Below are 19,945 nucleotides of genomic sequence, written 5' to 3' on the forward strand. Positions count from 1 at the left end.
CATGCCCTCTTTGTCAAGCAGATGCACAGGCATGGAAAATCATGTCCAGGGAATGGTTACCTACACGGGAAAAGTATGCATCGCCCACATATTTTTCGTAATACAGTCAAAGAGCAAGAAATGTGAATTTCCAGGCTGCATGTTTCAGATAAAGATTTTGAGAGTGAGCTGGATATATTAAGAGTGAAGTTTAAGGATAAGAGATATATGGACAGGGATATAGACCCCCTCTTTTGTGAAGTTAAGGATTTAAGGAGTGGATTACCTAAACCCTACTTTTCTGAGCAAGAGGGTGAACATAAGGGACAATTTAAAACTTCAGTTGCAAGATCCATACCTGCGACTATTCATTATTCAGCAGGTTGTGGTCAAATTACTCAGATTTTTCTGAAGCACTGGGATATCTTGTTAGCTGAACCCAGGATTAGGGATATAATAGGTGACAGACCTGCTTTTTGTTATAGAAATAAAAAGAATATGAAGAGAATGCTTTATTAGAGTTCCTGAACAGACACAGGTCATAGCTACATCACCATGTGGGCATTGTAATTATTGTCCATATATAAGCACTACTACCGGTTTTCAGCATCCTGATACAGGATGCTTTTTTAAACTCAGCCACAGCAACAGTGACAGTGAAAATGTCATTTATTTGGCCAGCCATGAGCAATGTAAATCATTCTATATAGGGAAGACCAATAGACCTTTTAAGCACCGCATTAGGGAGCACTTATATAAAATCAGGGTGGGCAATATGAATAATGCATTATCGGAGCATGTTTTAGCAGAAGGAGCACATCATACCTTTAAATTCATGGTTATTGATAAAATAATGTCTAATGATAGGAAAAATTACCTTAGGACTTTTACTGAATCCATAGAAGCCAAGTGGATTATAAGGCTAAGGGCTGACTGTCTGAAGGGGTTAAATGATCGTGTTTCTTTTTGTCCCTTTCTTAAAATGAAAGGTATACGTTAGGGTTATATAAGGAATGAGAATTTTAAATGTGTACCTCTTCAATTGTTAATTATTGTTAATTATTGTTAATTAAGTGATTTATATTGTGTCTATTTAAATGGTTTTATGGTTTATGTGTTTTAAGGTCTGAAGAAGCATTTTTGTGAAAGCGCTCACCTGCTATTAAAGTGTTTATATGCTACGACTATTTTGCTTTATTATTTATTTCAGTGCTTTCTACAGCACAGACTTAGTTACCTATTAGTTCAGTGTTCTTACTGTGGTGTTTATTTGTTTTGTGTTTTTTTTGTGACAGCACATTTTGTTGTGTTATTTGTTTAACCCATTATTTAACAATGTTTTTGTACCCCTGTTACCCTGCCCTATGTTGCCTACCTTACCATGGGTTGTGTGTATGTCACCTCGTGCTTTCCTTGATGAAATCCTTATATCCTCACAGATATCTTTCTTATTGTAGGAGATTTGTGTCATTGTCATTGTGCATCTTTATATGTTTGTTTTTGCTTATGTATTTGTTGCTTCAGCCATTGGCAGTGCAATAACATCAGATACAGCTACTGTACTGGCTATGTTCAGCTGCAGCACACATCTGGTTATACTTATACTGCTAGCTACTACAAACAGACAAAGGCAAACAATAAACACACTAAACTGAAAAAAAAAAAACTAAAACGATATATTCAGAACAAACCGAAGACACTTTTATTAAAGCGCTTTCCAGGCATTCAATGACTTGGCGCTTTCAGACAATAGTGAGCACCCTCTTCTCAGCTCAAATAGCACCTGCAATGATAAAAATAACAAAAACAGTAATTAAATTAAACAATCATCCTTTAACAAAAAATCAACATTCTTTAAAATTAATCAGAAAAAAAGCCAAATGGCTTATAAAGTTAAACCTTAAAAGCAAAGCAGAACTTTAAAAAAAGCTTATAATAAAATAAATTAAAAATTAAAGTGCCAAGGACACCAACACAAACAAAATTGCTACATAGCAGAAAACAAATAAATCAACAAAAAAAAAATAAAATTTAATTTAAAAAATAAATTTAAAAAAAAAAAAAAAAAAAAAAAAAAAAAACAAAAAACAAACAATATATAAAAACCAAAGGCAAGTTTTTTTTTTACCCTACATTTTCAATTTACAATTTCAGCTAACAACATTTCTTTGAGACTTTAGATTAGGTATTAAATAAGAATGCAGTCAAAACCTGCCATCTTGCCATTCTAATTCTTAATTTCTAAGGGCCAGGCATTAATCTCATCCTATTAATTATTTGAGGTGAGAAGAAAAAAAAAAAGAAATGGCCAGGGGAAATGGCCAGCCTAGCTATAGGGGAGAGGAGCTTTTTGTTGAGAAGTCAGGGCAATGGTGGCCCCCTGGTGGTGGCTTTGGTTACTGCTGTATTATGGCTAGCTCAATGTAGACCACATTTGAAGATCGAGATTTAAGATCCGCTTTTTAAGCAAAATGGTACACTGGGGGTACATGTTTTGTTTTTTTTGGAAAGGACCACAGGATGCTATTGCTGACTTCAAACTTCATTGCATTTATTTTTACTTTGACTTTTGACTTTTTTGGGGGGTTGTTTATATTATTGGGTTTGGTCATCTTTCTTGACAAAAGTATCCAATGTCAACAAAAAAAAAAAAGTCCAAAAGTTCCAAACCCACCTACTCTAATGCCCTTCTGCCTTTCTCCATTTTTCAAGTTGTCACAAAAGAGAAAAAGAGAGGGAGTTAAGGGCAGCTTGTTAGAGGCTGAAGATGGTTGGAGGAAGTCAATTTTTTTGGGAGGAATGTAAATTTGTTGAAAATGTTTATAAAGAGATGATATCCCCTTGCCACTTGTGCACGGCCACTTTGCTAGTTTTGGGGTAAATGCTGAAAGTTGAGAACTATGACTTACCCCATTGGAAGACCTAAGAACACATACAATAATAGAAAATGTTATTAGGTTCTTTTGCACTTGCCACTGACCATTCCTATTACGTTCTACCTTGGCTTAAAAAATTGGGCTTTTTGCCGCTAATGACCCTCTAGCTTCAAGCAAGGTTTTAAAGGTATCAAGTCACTTTTTGATCAAGAAGAGGTTGAATTTGTCTTTTTTTACTTCAATAATCTTTACCAAGTAACTTGGGGCCCAAAGGAATGATAAAGGAATGGTTGTCATGTCGGTAAAAACACAACCTAAACACCCCCTATCAGGTCAACATTTATCAGGGGTTCATTAAATTCACTTTTTCTTTTCCCTGTGACTCAATGGGAGTAGTTTCGTGTGTGTCAGGATTCAGAGCCTTTTTATTGGTGCAAAGTAAAACTGAAGTGCAGCTTAAGCAAACTATATTAGCACTATTATGCAATCACTAAATGTGTGACCTACGAATGCCCCAGCTAGGCACATTAATGATCACTGGCCATTTCTTTAAGTTTTCAGTTCTCACCCAAATTAATAAGGATGATAGAGGTGGGCCCTGGCAGATTAATCTTGAAATCGAAGAATTAAGATGGCAGGTTTTGACTGCATCTTATTTAATGCCTGGTCTCAAAGAGACCGTGTCCATTAAATGCTGTCTCAAAAGATTAGTCTTGAAAAGGTAGATTAAAAACATGCCTTTGGTGGCTCTGTTTATATTTTGTTTGTTTTTTGTTTTTTATTTAGTCTTTTTTTGCCCACCTTTTCTAAAAAGGTTTAGATTAAATTAAATTTTATCGTTTCTATGTTGATTTATTTGTTTTCTGCTATGTAGCAATTTTGTAAGTGTTGGTGTCCTTGGCACTTTTTAATTTATTTTTATTATAGCTTGTGCCTTTTTAAAGTTCTGCTTTATGGGTAGTATTTAATTCTTAAGCTTACATTTGGCTTTTTAACTGATTTATCTTTAAAGAATGTCTGATTTTTGTTAATTACTTGATTGTTTAATTTATGCATTAAGGCTTGCTATTTATTGAAGCTTGCAAGCATATGCTTTTGTCTGAGGAAGGGAAGTCATTGAATTTCCTGAAAGCGCTCACGTAATAAAGTGTCTGTTTGTTCTGCCTGAAGCAACTAGTCCTGGTTTTCGTTTATACTTATGTTTTACACTGTAACCAGCGTATATTTTTGAAATTCATGTTTGATAACCTGATTTTTTTTTTTATATAGCTGCAATGTTAAATTTGTGAACATATATTATTCTTACGTCATTGGTGTGTGTATCTGTATTAATGTTTTCACGTAAATTCCAGTTAAGCCTCTGACAATCATACATATATGCCTAAACCTGTGTGTTGCCTTTGACATGGAATATCTGTGTGACATATGCATTCCATTACATGGTTGTTTGGGTTGTGTACACCTACTGGTGTAAGTAGCAGCCAGCTTGCTGCTTTACTCCAGTGCTGCTTGGCACTGTGATTGGTTGCTTGCCTTTCACATGCATGGTTGGAGATTCTGTTCTGTCCACTGCCAGAATTGTCTAGCATTTAAAGCTCTGCATCTGCTCATCTGTGATGTTGCTTGACTTGCACTGCTGACAGACTGCTTGGATATGGGTTTATTTATCCAGTGTGTACTGTGATCCATATTTATTACCCTGCAACACACCTCTACCATTGGTCATACAAATCCAGGTTTGACTGCCACACAGTTTGCACCATGTCGTAACATGATAGTGCACAGGTAGATTTGTTTTTCTGCATTTCACCATGACTGGTATGCATCTCCACCCTGTTTGACAACGTTCCATTGCCTGTGTTGTACAGTGTGCCATCTGTATAACTTACCTATCCTTACTGTTTTTTCCAACCTTTATCTGTTATGTGTTATGTTATTTGTTCTATGGTTATACCTGCTGTGATGGCCTTCTCCTCCTCTTTCCCTTTCTTTACCTTTCTTTCTATTCTTAAATAATTGTGGCCTATTCCAACAAAAAATATTGACCATGTTCTCTAACTTTCCCTCAGGTTTCCTATTCAAACATACCTCTTGTGTGTCCCTCTTCTTCAACCATACCCCATGTCTGCTTTTCTTTTTCCCAATTTCCTTGAGTGCATGCGTTATCTGTGTTCCCAACCCTTGTCCCACACCCATTGTTAGTTAATGTTAGCTGTAATGATGTGCCTATGATTGCCCTTTGCCGTTATTAATTTTATTAAATCATACAGATTCCATCAGAATCCATAAGTGATAACTAGCATATTTTCATAATAATAGACTTATACAGATGGCCGGTAGTTGTCTGGAAGCTTATTAGAGAGATTCTGTTATAGACATGTATTTATGAATGTCAGGATGCTTAGAATGTGAGATTCTTTCTGTAACTTTGTTAATGTACATCACACTTTGAAAACAATTTTTATTACTTACAGAGTACCTGTCACTGATATACATTGTGCCATTTCTACTGAGATATTCCTTTCTGCGCCGACATATTTTAAGTTCCCTGTGGCATATTACATAGTTATCTGCAACATTTCCACTAATACTGGCATAACGCATGGGATTCCATGAACCTTATGGAATTCAACCCATGGTGAATCCCTTTATCCCAAGGTACAGTGACATCAAGTTAATTATAGTAATGCAGTGTGTGGAGGATTGCTTCCACGCAAAAACGTAGATTTTTTTACTACTTCAGACAAAGCAATTGTCTTAGCAAGGCTACTGTTGCAGAATTTTTTTTTGTCATAACTAACTTGTCTTCATTAAAATGTTTTAACATCTGTCTGCAGTGCTGCCCTGTTCACACTGCCTGACTTGCAGCATGGCGCCCTGTTTCAGTGCCTTGGGCAGCCATCAGCTTGTACTGTTTCTCAGTCCTCCACCTGCTCTATGCTTCTGTGTTTAATGTTGTTCTGATAACTAGTACATATTGCAGTGGAATTTAAAGCTCACTACAGTTTTTTAGTGCAGAGAAGCTTATGTATGACACTTTTTATGTATTCATTCATTCAATTTATATGTAACATACTTACTCAATGAGTGAGAATCCAAAGCAGAGAGAGAGAGAGAGAAAATATGCTTGATAATTCTGGAAAATATATATATAGTGCATGCAATGTTTTCCTGAGGAGTTATATATAGCATATAAATATGTAAAGATGAGAACTTTTTCAAATACAAAATTACACAGCTGCTTAAAGAAAAGCTTCAGTGGAAGAACATTCTGAGTTGCATAAAGTGATTCACACATAAGAATAAGGTATGAAGGAGTTTCACAACGCAGTAACAAACATAACGGAAATTGAACTTGCCCATGTTTCATGCCTACTTAATATCAGGATGAGTTACAGATAAGTTATTAAATAGAGCAGAATTTATATATGTTCTAACAAGGCAAATTATTTATTCACCTCAGTGGGAAATTGGATATAAGAAAAAGAAAAAAAAAAAAAAACCTGCAAAAAAGAGCAAAACAAAATAACATTGGCTGCATAACCAAAATATATAGAGAAACAAAGTCATGTCTATCCTACAATGAAAACAATCAAGGAATTTTTATTTAGCTCAGGTAGTCAAAAGAACATTCTCATTATACAACGACCCTATTAATATTCCAAAACGTGCAAGCTGATTGGTCAGCGTGCATGTTGTAAATCAGAGTTATAGTAATGGAAAAAGGTCCGGTCGCCTGGACTTTTTCCGTTAGTATAAGTCTTTTTTTACAGCAACGGAGAACACAGGAACTCCGTTGCTTTTTATACACTGTCTCGCTATGTTAAACTCCTTTAACATAGCAAAACAGTTTGCAAAAAGCAATGGAGATCTTGCTTTCTCCATTGCTTCCGCCCACAGCTCAGATGTACTGCGTAAGCATACGCATGCGCAGTACATCAGAACTGCCACAGTATACCAGACAGCTGCGGAAGGGCAGCAAGGAGGCATTATACAATGCCATTATTTAAGAAAAGCAATTATTTTTTTTCTTAAAGAATGTCATTGTATAATAGCAATAACCCACTTTTGGGTGTGGGTAATGCTGGATTTACTCACAGTTATCTTTGTTTGGCCACTCGGGCTTCGCCTTCATGACCAAACCACACCAACTGTGGGTAAATCCAGCATTACCCACACCAAGGCATGGGTTATTGCTATATTATTCACTTTAAAATGCATCATTGTTATGATGTGCCATCTTCACTAATATTCATGCCAAATATATTAGAAAAAGCAAATATATATATATATATATATATATATATATATATATATATATAAATCTGAACAAACAGAATTTTTCAACACATCACATATATTTTAATTCCATCAGTACACATGGGAGAGCACATATCCTGTGTTTTTAGTATCTGAGGCAATATAAAATAAAAATAAGTTATAGAGGTGGTGCTGTTACATTTAGACACTTTAATCTCATGCACTGCAAATGTATTCAGTTCTAATCTTGGAATGGTGCATCCTTCATGAAACAGGTAGTTTGTTTTGAGCTTGATTTTATTCTGAATATGGTGATACATAAAACTGTATAAGAGAAGAATTGTAAAATGTGATTGGTGCAGAAGGATGTGGGTTCTATTCCCACACCGCATAAATGGATTGCTGACACTATAGTGCAGCTTAAGGGGGTGCTGTACCCTGGAGTGTGTCATCTTTTGGATGGATGTTGAACCAAGTTTCTGCTTGAGTTGGTGGTATCTAAGGGGGATGTAAATGATTTTATGACCCCTATCTAAAAGAGTAAAGAGTAGGGAAAGTTTCCTGGTGCCCTGTGCAATTTTCCCTAGTGGTATAAATACCGCCTCAAGTCTCCCTTGAAAAGAAGCCACTAGTCCACTGGGACTAACCTGGTTAACAAAGGATAAATAACAAAAAAAAATCCTACAAGCTTTGCTTTTCTCAATTAAGTAAATACTACCTTACTACTAGATTTATGAATATAGAGCCTAGTACTTTGAAATTCCTAAGACATGCTTAGAGGATTAGAGGACTAACCAAGTTTGAGATGCTAGAGGTAACTGAGAAGCAGGATTTATGCATGGGTAATGTGCCATATTTTAATACATTTACGTATGCTCATCTCTCTCTCTCTCTCTCTCTCTCTCTCTCTCTCTCTATACTTCTCTTTCTATGTATATATGGGTTACTTGATTTTTATCTGTTTCTTTTCACAAAAGAAAAGAATATGTGCCCAATTAAGTGAATGTGTATTCCATCAAATAGATATTTGGTTTAGTGCTGGTCATGTGTAAAGCAAGAGGATGGATTTGGGAGGTCGTAAGGGTTTGGGGGTGGGAGTGTGTGTGTAAGGTGTGTTACTAGGTAAGGGTTAGAGTAAGAGTGAGGTAAGGGGATATATGTTGTTTTGAGTTATATGGAGTGTGTATCTGTGTGTGTGTGTGTGTGTGTGTGTGTGTGTGTGTGTGTGTGTGTGTGTGTGTGTGTGTGTGTGTGTGTGTGTGTGTGTGTGTGTGTGTGTGTGCACATGTGCGTGTGTGCGTGTGTGCATGTGTGTGTGTGTGTGTGTGTGTGTGTGTGTGTGTGTGTGTGTGTGTGTGTGTGTGTGTGTGTGTGTGTGTGTGGATTAGGTTTAGAGGAAGGGCACACACACACACACACACACACACACACATAAAGGTATGTGTGTGCCTGTAAGTGTGCATGTGAATGTGCATGTGTATGTATATGTCTATGTGCGTATCTAAGTATGCATTTCTATTTAAGTCAGAAAGTCTATACTTCCCCATTTCTTCAATAGACATGTCTGTCAAGTGACATGTACCTGGACTTTTCATTCACTGTAAACTTCCAGCAGGTCGACTGTGCTATTAAAATGCCATGGGCATTCTGTTACACTCTGTGCCCTTACCTGCTTGTGCTGTCTCAACACACTCTATTGTGCAGAACCAGATATATTGTGCAGCCTTACTTTAATGTCCTCCACCCAGAATCATCTACTATAGATAAATGCAAGGTCATCAGTCTGCTATACCATATGCCTATTTTATTCCTTGTTTCTTTCACTCTTCAACAATCCACCATCCTATTACTGTAATACACAAGGCACAAAGTGATAAAAAATAAGCCAGGTCAGTCTTAACCCCCCCCCCCTCCAAAACATAAACATCATCACTCAGTTAGTGCAATGTGGAAAGATGAGAAAAATAAATGTGAAGGTTTAAACAGCAGCAGACAGATACGGATATAAAGTAGTCCCACTCTTCTGTTTCTGGTTCCCTCTTTTTTTTTTTCCTTGGTAAAAAGACCATAAAAATAAAGGATGATAACTAGGTAATAGCTGCATTCTCATCTGTTGGTCTAGCCTGTATCTTCACCTTTGTTGTCACAGTTCTATTACTGCGGCTAGTGGCCTGCTACAAATCAATATGCATCAGACTCTCAGTAGCCATCTTGTTATGCAGCAGTACTTTTGTAGAAAATAGAAGTTTCCTCCAAAAAGGAATTCTAGAAAGCTGAAGTCTTATACTCAGCTACTTGAGTGGTGCATTTTACTTGTTCTGTCCTTATCATATAACTAGTCTAAACTTCAGTGTTAAAAACACATATTTTTTCACTGGAAACAAAAGTATCATATTTATCTTATCGCCACAGATGTAATTAGTGTTATTAAAATGTATTTGCTTTACTTCAATAACATCCCAGAAGAAAAAATAACACAAATAAATAGTTTGTAGTTGTACTGCCTCCAGCTCTGTTCACTAAATATTTTCCTTTTGCTTCAACAGTCTTTCCCTATTTGAATTCTCACATTTCATTTCCTGTCTTCTGAATCAATCAACAGATCAACCCGCTGTTATAGCACTATAATTACGGATGTTTTTATATCTCTGTAAAGTTTCCTTAGGATGTCTCATTCCGTGTCTATAATCTTTCTGTAGAACTAGTAGCCAGTCATAATACCATTTATTGTTGTACTGGTGCAAATAACATGGTTAACAAGGTAACAATCTAGTACACAAAAGTGAAATTCTTAATAAATACAAATAACATTTTAAATGTATTTATTATTTGTTAACCGGGAAAGTCCGACTTGGAACAAAGCCAATTTTCAGCAGAGGCCTGGGGAGAAATTTTACAGATATATGTCTTTGAAAGTGGGAGGAAACCCACACAAATGCAAGGAGAACATGCAGACTCCACACAGAAGGCACCCTAGCCAAGAATCAAACCGAAAAACCTCTTGCTATGAGACGACAATGCTACCACTGCACCACTGCGCCATAAACAAAATGCTTACTTGACGAAAATGAAATAGGAATTAGCTCCATTCATGTTTTGCCCCAGTCTTTACTCTGACATAAAGTACAGTTTAAGTGATCTGTGCTAACAGATTCTCACTCGCCATTCACATCTACGACAACCAACATCATATTCATGGTGGTGTATTTTAGGGGAAGATTAGCAAATGGTTTCCTGATAACAGTGAACGTGTACTCAAAAATACTTTTTGAATGTTCAGCAAATATAAATTCTCTAGAATGGCAGCAAGTTGATTGACAGAGACATAGAGATTATAGCTTCTGACTTATTTTCATTCTTGCCTGTATATACATCAGTGCCCAGATTACTATGATGTCATAGTGCTCAAATATCAGTTCTGCACTGCCTCCAAAACGTCTTACATTCTGCCATTCCAGATGTCTATAACACTCTGTGTAAGTAAATGTGTGAAACTATATGGCTTAGTAGGCAAAACGTGCACATTTTAGCAAGCATGCTGATCAATGAACAGATGAAAGAAAAGGTTCTGAGCCTGAACACTGGCAAGAATTTTCTGTATCCTTTTCCCTTCCCTGTTCATGAACACACCAGTGATGGCATTAAAACCAGGAAGGGTGTCATGTCACATCATCAGCAAAGCATTAACCAGGTATCTAACAATATTGTGTGAAATGAAGCAGAGGGGGGGTGCATGCCATGCATATACCTTGAGCAGTTGAGAGAGGGCCGTAGAAGCTGGCTTAGGATAAAGAACAGTGACACACATGAAAGAAGGTGAAAAGAAGGTTAGAATGAGGACACAGTCTATCTTCCAGCCCTATAATCTTGCAAGTGTTTGGATCTTTATTAGTTGTACTCTATGCCATTTGTGTATATGTAAATAGCTGCAAACACAGAGCACATATACATTTCTACATGTGTGTGCCTGAGCTGTGGTATTCTTTTTTGTTTATAATATGTGTGCCACATAATGTAAAACTCAAATGTTTGTCATTACTTAGTGACTTCATTCCTCAGTGATTTACCAGAAAACACAGATTTTTTTGAAGGAGAGGCCAAACATCTGAGACAAAAATCAGGACATTCTGTGAAATTCTGAACAGTTTAGAAATATGTCATGACTCACACTTGGGTATTGCAGACCTGTGTCACAGTTAAGACAAGTGTGGTACAAACAAGTAACAGCTAACCATGGAAACCAAAGCTGCTGCTACAGCAAAGTAGCTCTGCACTTTTTGCATGCAACTGTAACAAAACAAATATATGCAGTCACACATCACACATGGATGCACAGATGACACTAAAGGGTGTATATTACGATATCGAACTTTTAAAAGTTCGAACGTCATATGGTCGACATCATATGATCAAACTTTTAAAAGTTCAAATGTTTCAATGGAGATCTCCGTACAGTGCAGAATAGGAAGATTTCCCTTTCCTGCACTGTAGTGCGATCTCAGAGTTGGTATATTTAAAGTGCGGGGAGGGTGAGGGGTGCATGGGGGCTTGCACCCCCTGCTTAAAATGGTCAGGTAGGTTTTTTCTGTTTATTTTTTTTTTTAGCTTTTCAAACTTTTAAAAGTTTGATCATATGGCTTTGTCCATATGACATTCAAACTTTTAAAAGTTTGATAACGTAATATACACCTGACAATACATGGTCGGTATACCATATCTGCAACTAATGATACTGGTATTGGAATGTGACTGTTAGTCTACAGAACATCTGTACACAATTGACATTGTGGAGCATACTTACAAAGCATAAGGAGTATATGTAAGATGAAGTCTGCAGGTGGGTGCTACACACTCATGTACAATTCTGTGCAAAAACAAAACATGGACAAAAAGGGGACTGTATATAGAATAGATGTCTAAGTACATGAATGGCACTTTTGTGTGCAAATTGTATATACACAATACAGTAGTTTTCAGTGGCAGCAAATGTGTCATAAACATGGGTGCATCACTACTTATAACAAGTAATATATACTTATGTTCAGGCATGTTAAACAGATTGCAATGTGTATTATAGCTGAAAATATTTGGCACAGCATCCCTGCATATGTGTTGGAAGGGAAATAAACAAATGCATGTGTAGAAATGAAACATCACATCATACAGTGAGAAATGGACATGTGCAACACACTGAATTAGGTGACCTTGATACTCATGGGTGAAACACATGAATCTGTCATGCAGCAATGGTCTACTCTATGTTCAGGACATGTGTCTACAGCTGCTAATGGTACACACAAAAATGTAACAGTGCAGCTGATGCATAAACCACATAATTGCAGGACGTGTGCACCCAAAAGAGAGTCTGTAAATATGATATGTGCAACTGTGTTGAGCTATTATACAAATGCAACCTAAGAGTGGTTAACAGGGCTACACTCAGATAAACTCATGTGTAGACTATATGTATTTCTGACATGACACTATGTAACATGCCAGAATGCCTTTAATAACAAAATATCTAAACTATTGGGAAGCATAACCCATTGATGTGATCAAATACACAGAAGTCATAGGCTTGCACACAAATATGGGGGTGCAGAACAGTAGCACACACGTGGTCAACATGTCAGTTATACACTGATTAATTGGAATATCACATTACTACCATGTTTTCTTGAAGTGCATGTGATCCAACACACAGGCTTACTGCAGAAGACAAAAACATTCCCACATAAACTGTTCACAGCATCATAGATGCAGGTATGAGTACAAATTGAAAGGAGAAATATGTCTGCAAATGGTAACCTACACAGTGTGAGGCACTGTGGAAATAGACCATCCCTTGACAATGTTGTCATTCTGGCTTCCTGTGGATTCATCAATAGCAGTTTCAGCAAACATAAAATCTATCTCCACAGCTGTGCAACCTCAGAGTTAGTATATGTAAGTTTGGTGGGTCTGAGGGGTCTATATTATGAAATCGACATCTGAAAATGTCGACTCACATTTGTTCGACACGGAAATGTCGAACTCCAACTTTCCCGAATGGCCAAACCACTGATTTCTTTCTGAAGGAAAGAAATCGGCTGGCCGTTTTGTTACACCTGCCCTTTCCCCGACTGTAGTGCGGTCTTGGAGTTAGAATATTTAGTTCGGGGGGCACAGCCCCCCCAGGGGTGGGGGGGTGTGGGGGTGAAGCCCCCCACTTAAACATGTTTGTTGCTGTGTGACATTGGTTTTTGGCCAACCGATTTCCTTACGTCAGAAAGAAATCGGTGATTTGGCCATTCGAGTATGTTGGAGTTCGACATTTTCGTGTCAAACAAATGTGAGTCGAGATTTTCAACTGTCGATTTTGTGAAATAGACCCGGGTCTGAGGGCTTGCCCCTCTGCAAAAAAAAATAAAAAAAATCCTTAAAGGTTAAACAAAAGCACTTTCAGCAAATGCCCTTCATTTTATTGTAAGTTGACATGATTGCTCCATTCCACGGGTAATACTACACTGCCAATGTAACAAGTAATGTTAACACAGACATGGATCCCTGATGGCCAGTTGCTGATGTCATCAGCAATGATCCTAGTGCTCCTCAGCACATATTCGGCCAAGTTGCATGCATAGGTGATAACACTGTACAGCAGTACATATCAATAGAAACCAGTGCTGCCGTACTGCACACATCTCGTATGGTGTTACACAGTATATGTGTTTTTGCTATGGAATGTCACCAGAGGTACCACTACTTGACAATAAGTGTTTACTTGCTGAGAACTATGGCTCAGAAATGCAATTAACACTGTTACATGTCCAGCACAGATCATATGGTTGGCATACCACAGGCAATGAGAGTCACATGCCATGTAGACCAAATTGTCACATGACAATGGATACCACAGGAGAACATCCCGTGGTACTACATCAATGGAATTATAGGACTAACATGATTGTCATATGGCAGAAGGTGCACAAGTATGGGCCATGACACCTATAATGATAAGTTATGTGGCTACCACATGAAGGCTATATTACATGCTGAAGGAACACAAAGACCATTCATACTCCACTGAGGGACCTTCTTTGCTAGTCCAAAGCTCACAGATAAACTCTGGAAATCATCCAGGAGTTGTGCATCACATAAGTCATGTCACAGAAAAACTGCTGTATCATAGCCTGCAACTGGTCCAAAAAACATACTAGATGACCTCCCAGATCTTTTCCTGAAAGCTGTCACCTATCAGAGGGGCACAGTGTCAATGTTTTGCCAGAACAATAGTGTTAGAATCTCTTTGTTTATCCACCTGTGCTGCTTCCTCCGCATCAGACTTAGAATCCTCTGGCAGCGAAATAGCCTCCACTGCTACAAATCTTGTGTATTGCTTTTACTCGCTTCAGAATGTCACTATTGTAACAAATGCTACAAAAGCAGGCATTTCTTGATAGATATGATGTATTAAGCTCAAATGACTATCATGATGTACTGACTGCTACTAACACTGACTTGTCTGATAAACTGTTTATGATAAACATACAAAAACTATGTGGAACACATCTGCACATTCTGCCAAATAACAGACAGCTGAGACATATGCATCTAATGCAGCAAATATACATTTTTCATGCATATACACTGACTATATATGTGACTGCAGGACACATGTACATACATATGTCATGTCATGTAATATATCTATGTTGAGCAATTGCAAATTCATGGTCAGCCTAGTGAAGTTATACATGGTCGTGCTTGAATATGTAAGTATAGCACAGCAAAGATAAAGAAAATGGCTGCAAATCTGGCTTCTCCATAAACGTAGCAACAACAGCAAACAGCAGAGTGTACCAGAACTACAAGTAGTAGTAAATCTGTTTATTCTGCCTATAGTAGTAAATCTGTTTATTCCGCCTACAGTAGTAAATCTGTTTATTCCGCCTATAGTAGTAAATCTGTTTATTCTGCTTATAGTAGTAAATCTGTTTATTCCGCCTATAGTAGTAAATCTGTTTATTCTGCTTATAGTAGTAAATCTGTTTATTCCTCTTATAGTAGTAAATCTGTTTATTCCGCCTATAGTAGTAAATCTGTTTATTCCGCCTATAGTAGTAAATCTGTTTATTCCGCCTATAGTAGTAAATCTGTTTATTCCGCCCATAGTAGTAAATCTGTTTATTCTGCCTATAGTAGTAAATCTGTTTATTCTGCTTATAGTAGTAAATCTGTTTATTCCATAGGTTCATAGGTTCATAGGTTTATACTAGGCTATCTGCCCTAAGGCATTTATAAGCCTAGCCCAAATTATTGTGGCTTACGCCACCCCTTATATGAAAAAATACTGTGCCCATTAGTTTGTTGTGCCTCTGTCCAGCAGTGACCCAGAGATGATTCCCGGGGTAAACCTACGATCTCCCATCCACAGGTCTAGATTTCTCTTGAACAGAGTCAGCGAGGTGCTCTGCCTCACATGGACCGGGATTTTATTCCACAGCATAGGGAGTCTCTGAGTGATAAATCTATCCCTCCAGCACGTCCTATTTATATCCGTGCTAAGGTTTAAGTCGCTTGCTCTAGTGGTTTTGGTGGATTTGGATTTTTGAGGTGGAGCATGTCCATTAATTCCGGGTTGGACATGGCCTTGTATGTCAGGCACATGTCACCTCTGAGCAGACGGTATGCGACTGAATAGAGCTGGAGTTTCTTCAATCTGGCAGCATATGACAGATTTTGGAGTCCCTTTATCCTTTTGGTGAGGAACTTTTGGGGTCTCTCCAATTGCTGCAGATGTCGGGTGAGATACATCCCGAATGGGGCATTGTACTCGATCATTGGTCTGATAAGTGAAGAGTACAGGGGAACAATGACCTCACTAGATCTGGATGTGAATCCCTTCATGATCAGGTGGGCAATGTAGAAGGTCTTTCTAACCACTTTAGCAATGTGAGTGTCAAAAGAAAGGCCACTGTCAACCTGGGTCCCCAGGTCCCTGATAACCTCTTCTGTGCTTAGTGGATTGCCACCTATATGGTAGCTTGGGGTTACCTTGTTTTTCCCGAAGGGTATGACTATACATTTTTTGGCGTTTAACTTCAGGCCATGGCTCTGGCACCAGCTATCTGTTTCCGTGAGTCTCTTCTGAAGGATATCAGTGTCCGATGCACTTTCCACTATGGCGCCCAGTTTGCAGTCATCTGCAAACTTTGTCAGCCAAAGTCCTCCCATGTTGGCCTGTACTTCTGAGAAGTAGATGCCAAACAATAGGGGCCAAGGACCGAGCCCTGTGGGACACCACTTGTGACCGGCTTGGAGTCTGACACAGCGCCAGCAACTCTAACCCTGTGGGTTCTGTCCTTAAGCCAGTTTGCAACCCATCTTGTGACATATGGGTTTACATTTAAGCTGGTAAGTTTTTCTACAATACCTGAGTGGGGTATTGTGTCGAAAGCCTTTGCAAGGTCAAGGTAGGCTGTATGGACTGCCTTTCCCTCATCAATGGCCTTGGTGACTATTTCGAAGAAGTCGACCAAGTTCAAAAGGCATGATCTTCCCTTGACAAAGCCAAACTGGGTCGGGTCCAATGTCTGCAAGTCGCCTATATCTTTGTTTATGAGCTCCATTATGATCCTCTCCATAGCTTTGCAGACTAGACGTGTTAAGCTTATGGGGCGGTAATTACCAGGGTCCGTAGAGGCGCCACCTTTGTGGAGTGGGACCACAGTTGCCGTACGCCACTCCTTGGGCACGTATCCTGTGGTAAGGCTGAGATTAAACAGCTGCCTTATGTGCGGGTTTAATTCCTCATTTAGCTCGTGTAGCACACAGCCGGGGACACCATCCGGTCCCATTGATGCTGTGTTTTAGCTTTAGAGAGAGCAGCTTTCACCTGCGCATTTGAGATGTCCGGGAGGCTACACTCGGCTGGGATAGTTATCTCTCCTTTAGGGGAGAGGGGTGAAGTTTGCACTGAACCTGTCTGCCAGTATGTTGGCAATGTCTGTGGGTTCAGTGATTTTTGTATCATTTTGGACTAATTCTGAGCATATCTGTGAGTTTCCACCCAGGTTCCTAACATAGCTGAAAAAGGCCTTATGATTGTCCTTTGAATCCATGGCAATTTTTCTCTCAAAATTGGCCTTAGTTGATTTTATGAGTGCTCGTATTTTTTACTAATAATGATCAGGGGTGACTTCCCTTTTATGGATTTTGTTCTATCATGTAATAGCTTTCTCCTCTTATTGTAAAGTTTGTTAATGGCTGGGGTCCACCAGACTGGCCGGTTTCCCTTTGTGGATAGAGTCTAGGTTTTATTTGGGATTGCCTGATCCATGCAGTCCTGGAGGTGTTCATAGAAGGCATTTGTAAGGGCTTCCACAGCTTGGGTTGTGGTTTCCTCTGACTCAGGGGCCTTGAAGGATACCACACCAGTCTTGAGTAGTGTGAAGTTTGCTTTAGAGAAGTTCTTCACTATGGTCTTTTTGTTTGGGGTGGGGCGGGATGTGGATTTCCAGTGAGATTAGTTTATGATCAGATCTCACCAATGAGGGATATACTTCGGTGTGGAGCATTTTGTCCCCATGTTTGTGACAATGAGATCTAGTATATTTTCTCCTCTCGTGGGAACAGTGACTAGCTGTTCCATGGCATTTGAATTTATGAACTCCAGGAACCGTTGGGCTAGAAAGTTAGGGCTTGAGTAATGTTCCCAGTCTATATTCGGGTAGTTGAAGTCACCCAATATGATGGTGTTTGGAGATACATTTATACCCTCCAGTGTCTTCAGGAAGGCTGTGTGGGGTTCCTGAGTTTGAGAGGGTGGCCTGTAGCATGCTACAATTTGTAGAGCAGTTTTGCCTATTGTTAGTTGCACCTGGATGGTTTCCGAAGCTTCATGCGTTGCCACCAACCTGGAGGTGTGAGTATCCTTTATGAATATGGATACACCCTCCTTTTGTGGAGTGGTCCGGGTTTTGGGGCCGAACGCATGATATGAGGTAAAACCTAATAGTGCCGGGGTGCTCTCAGGAGCCTTGAACCAGGTTTCAGTTACAGCACAGACATCGATGTTCTCCATACTGAGAAGGGCCTCGAGTGCGTGCATTTTGAGATTTAGACTTCTGGCATTGAGCAGCATTACCCTCAATTTCTTCCCATTTTTGTTTTCTAGGGTGGTAGGTTTAGAATTTGAGCCTTGCCTAAAAAGGCACTATGGGGTGGCAAGAGCCTTAGCCAATATCCGGAATCCCAGGGGTGACAGGTGCAAGCCGTCCCTTGAAGCAGCGTGGCTTGTCAAGCATGTTATCCCAGGCAGACAGACACTGGATCCCCTTTGAATGACACCAGACATTAAGCCAATTGTTAAAGCTGATCATCTTGTCTCTATATTGTGGCATCATTCTTGGTGAAGGAAGGATACTGCTCAGGGTTAGGGTCATACCTGCCTGGGCTACATAATCAGAGAGCTCCTCTATGTCTCTTTTCATGCAGTCCAGGGAGGTACGTCTCAGGTCGTTCACACCAGCATGGACAATGACTGTGTCATATTTGTACTTGCTGTGGAGTGACCAGTGCTTGTGTTATGTGGCGGATTCTAGCGCCCGATAGGCAGCTTACTGTGACCCTCTCCTTGTTCAGCCTGGTGAGTGGGACGTCAGTGTGTCTGACTATAGAGTCACCTATGACAAGTATGTTTGGTGTTGTATTTGGCCTTAAGGGCTGTGACTGCTTTGCACACTGCTTTTGTGGTTTATGTGTTGCTTGTGGGGTGTCTTGAGGTAGCAGTTGTTTGGGTGTCTGCTTTGGAGGCCTCTGCTGTTTAGGTAAATTTTACTCAGAGCCTCCGAGTATGTCTTTGTGTGTTTATGTGTTTGATTCAGTGGAGTGGTAGCATTATGTGAGGCTGGTTTTGTGGTGTGTGTAGTTGCCTTCTCCTCCTGTCTGGTCTTGCCAGTCCTGAGTTGAGAGAGCTCAGCCTCCAGTTTGGCTAAATAGCTGCATCTCTCGCAAGTATTTGTGTTATGTGGGAGGAGGAGAGGGTTGTCTGTGTACATGAGGCAGTTATAACATTGCCTCAAGATTCCCAGATTCACCAGCTGGACCGGAGAGGAGATTGACAACTGACCTTTGGACATGCTAGAATAATATTGGGAAATCCTTAATTGAAAACAAGGGCCAGTGGGGAGTGAGGGTGTAGTGCTTTTAATTTTTAGTGCTGACTTATATAATTGCTTTAGTGAGCAAGTGCCAGGTAACTTGAGTGCAATGTGATACAAGTAACTAAATGCAAAAACGACAAACAGTAACTTTCTTTCAAGTGAAACAAGGAAATAAGTACAGTAAGCAATGCAGATATCACTAGTGATCCACAGAAGCGCTATAGTAGTAAATCTGTTTATTCTGCTTATAGTAGTAAATCTGTTTATTCCTCTTATAGTAGTAAATCTGTTTATTCCGCCTATAGTAGTAAATCTGTTTATTCCGCCTATAGTAGTAAATCTGTTTATTCTACTTATAGTAGTAAATCTGTTTATTCCGCCTATAGTAGTAAATCTGTTTATTCCGCCTATAGTAGTAAATCTGTTTATTCTGCTTATAGTAGTAAATCTGTTTATTCCGCCTATAGTAGTAAATCTGTTTACTCCGCTAGTAAAAACGTTCTCTTTATTACTGTTTCCTCAGGCATGAAGTAACAGAATAAAAAGCAAGTAAATAAAATCATCTTTATATAATAAAACTAAGGCGAATAATGCAAATCACATGATCAATTAAACCATTATACAATTAAAACATTTAAATGCCTAAGTATTTTAAAATATACTTAGAAAACTACTTGTGTGTGT

This window comes from Protopterus annectens, chromosome 3.part0 (assembly GCF_019279795.1).
Source record: "Protopterus annectens isolate FY-2018-M chromosome 3.part0, PAN1.0, whole genome shotgun sequence".
Classification (NCBI taxonomy): Eukaryota; Metazoa; Chordata; order Ceratodontiformes; family Protopteridae; genus Protopterus; species Protopterus annectens.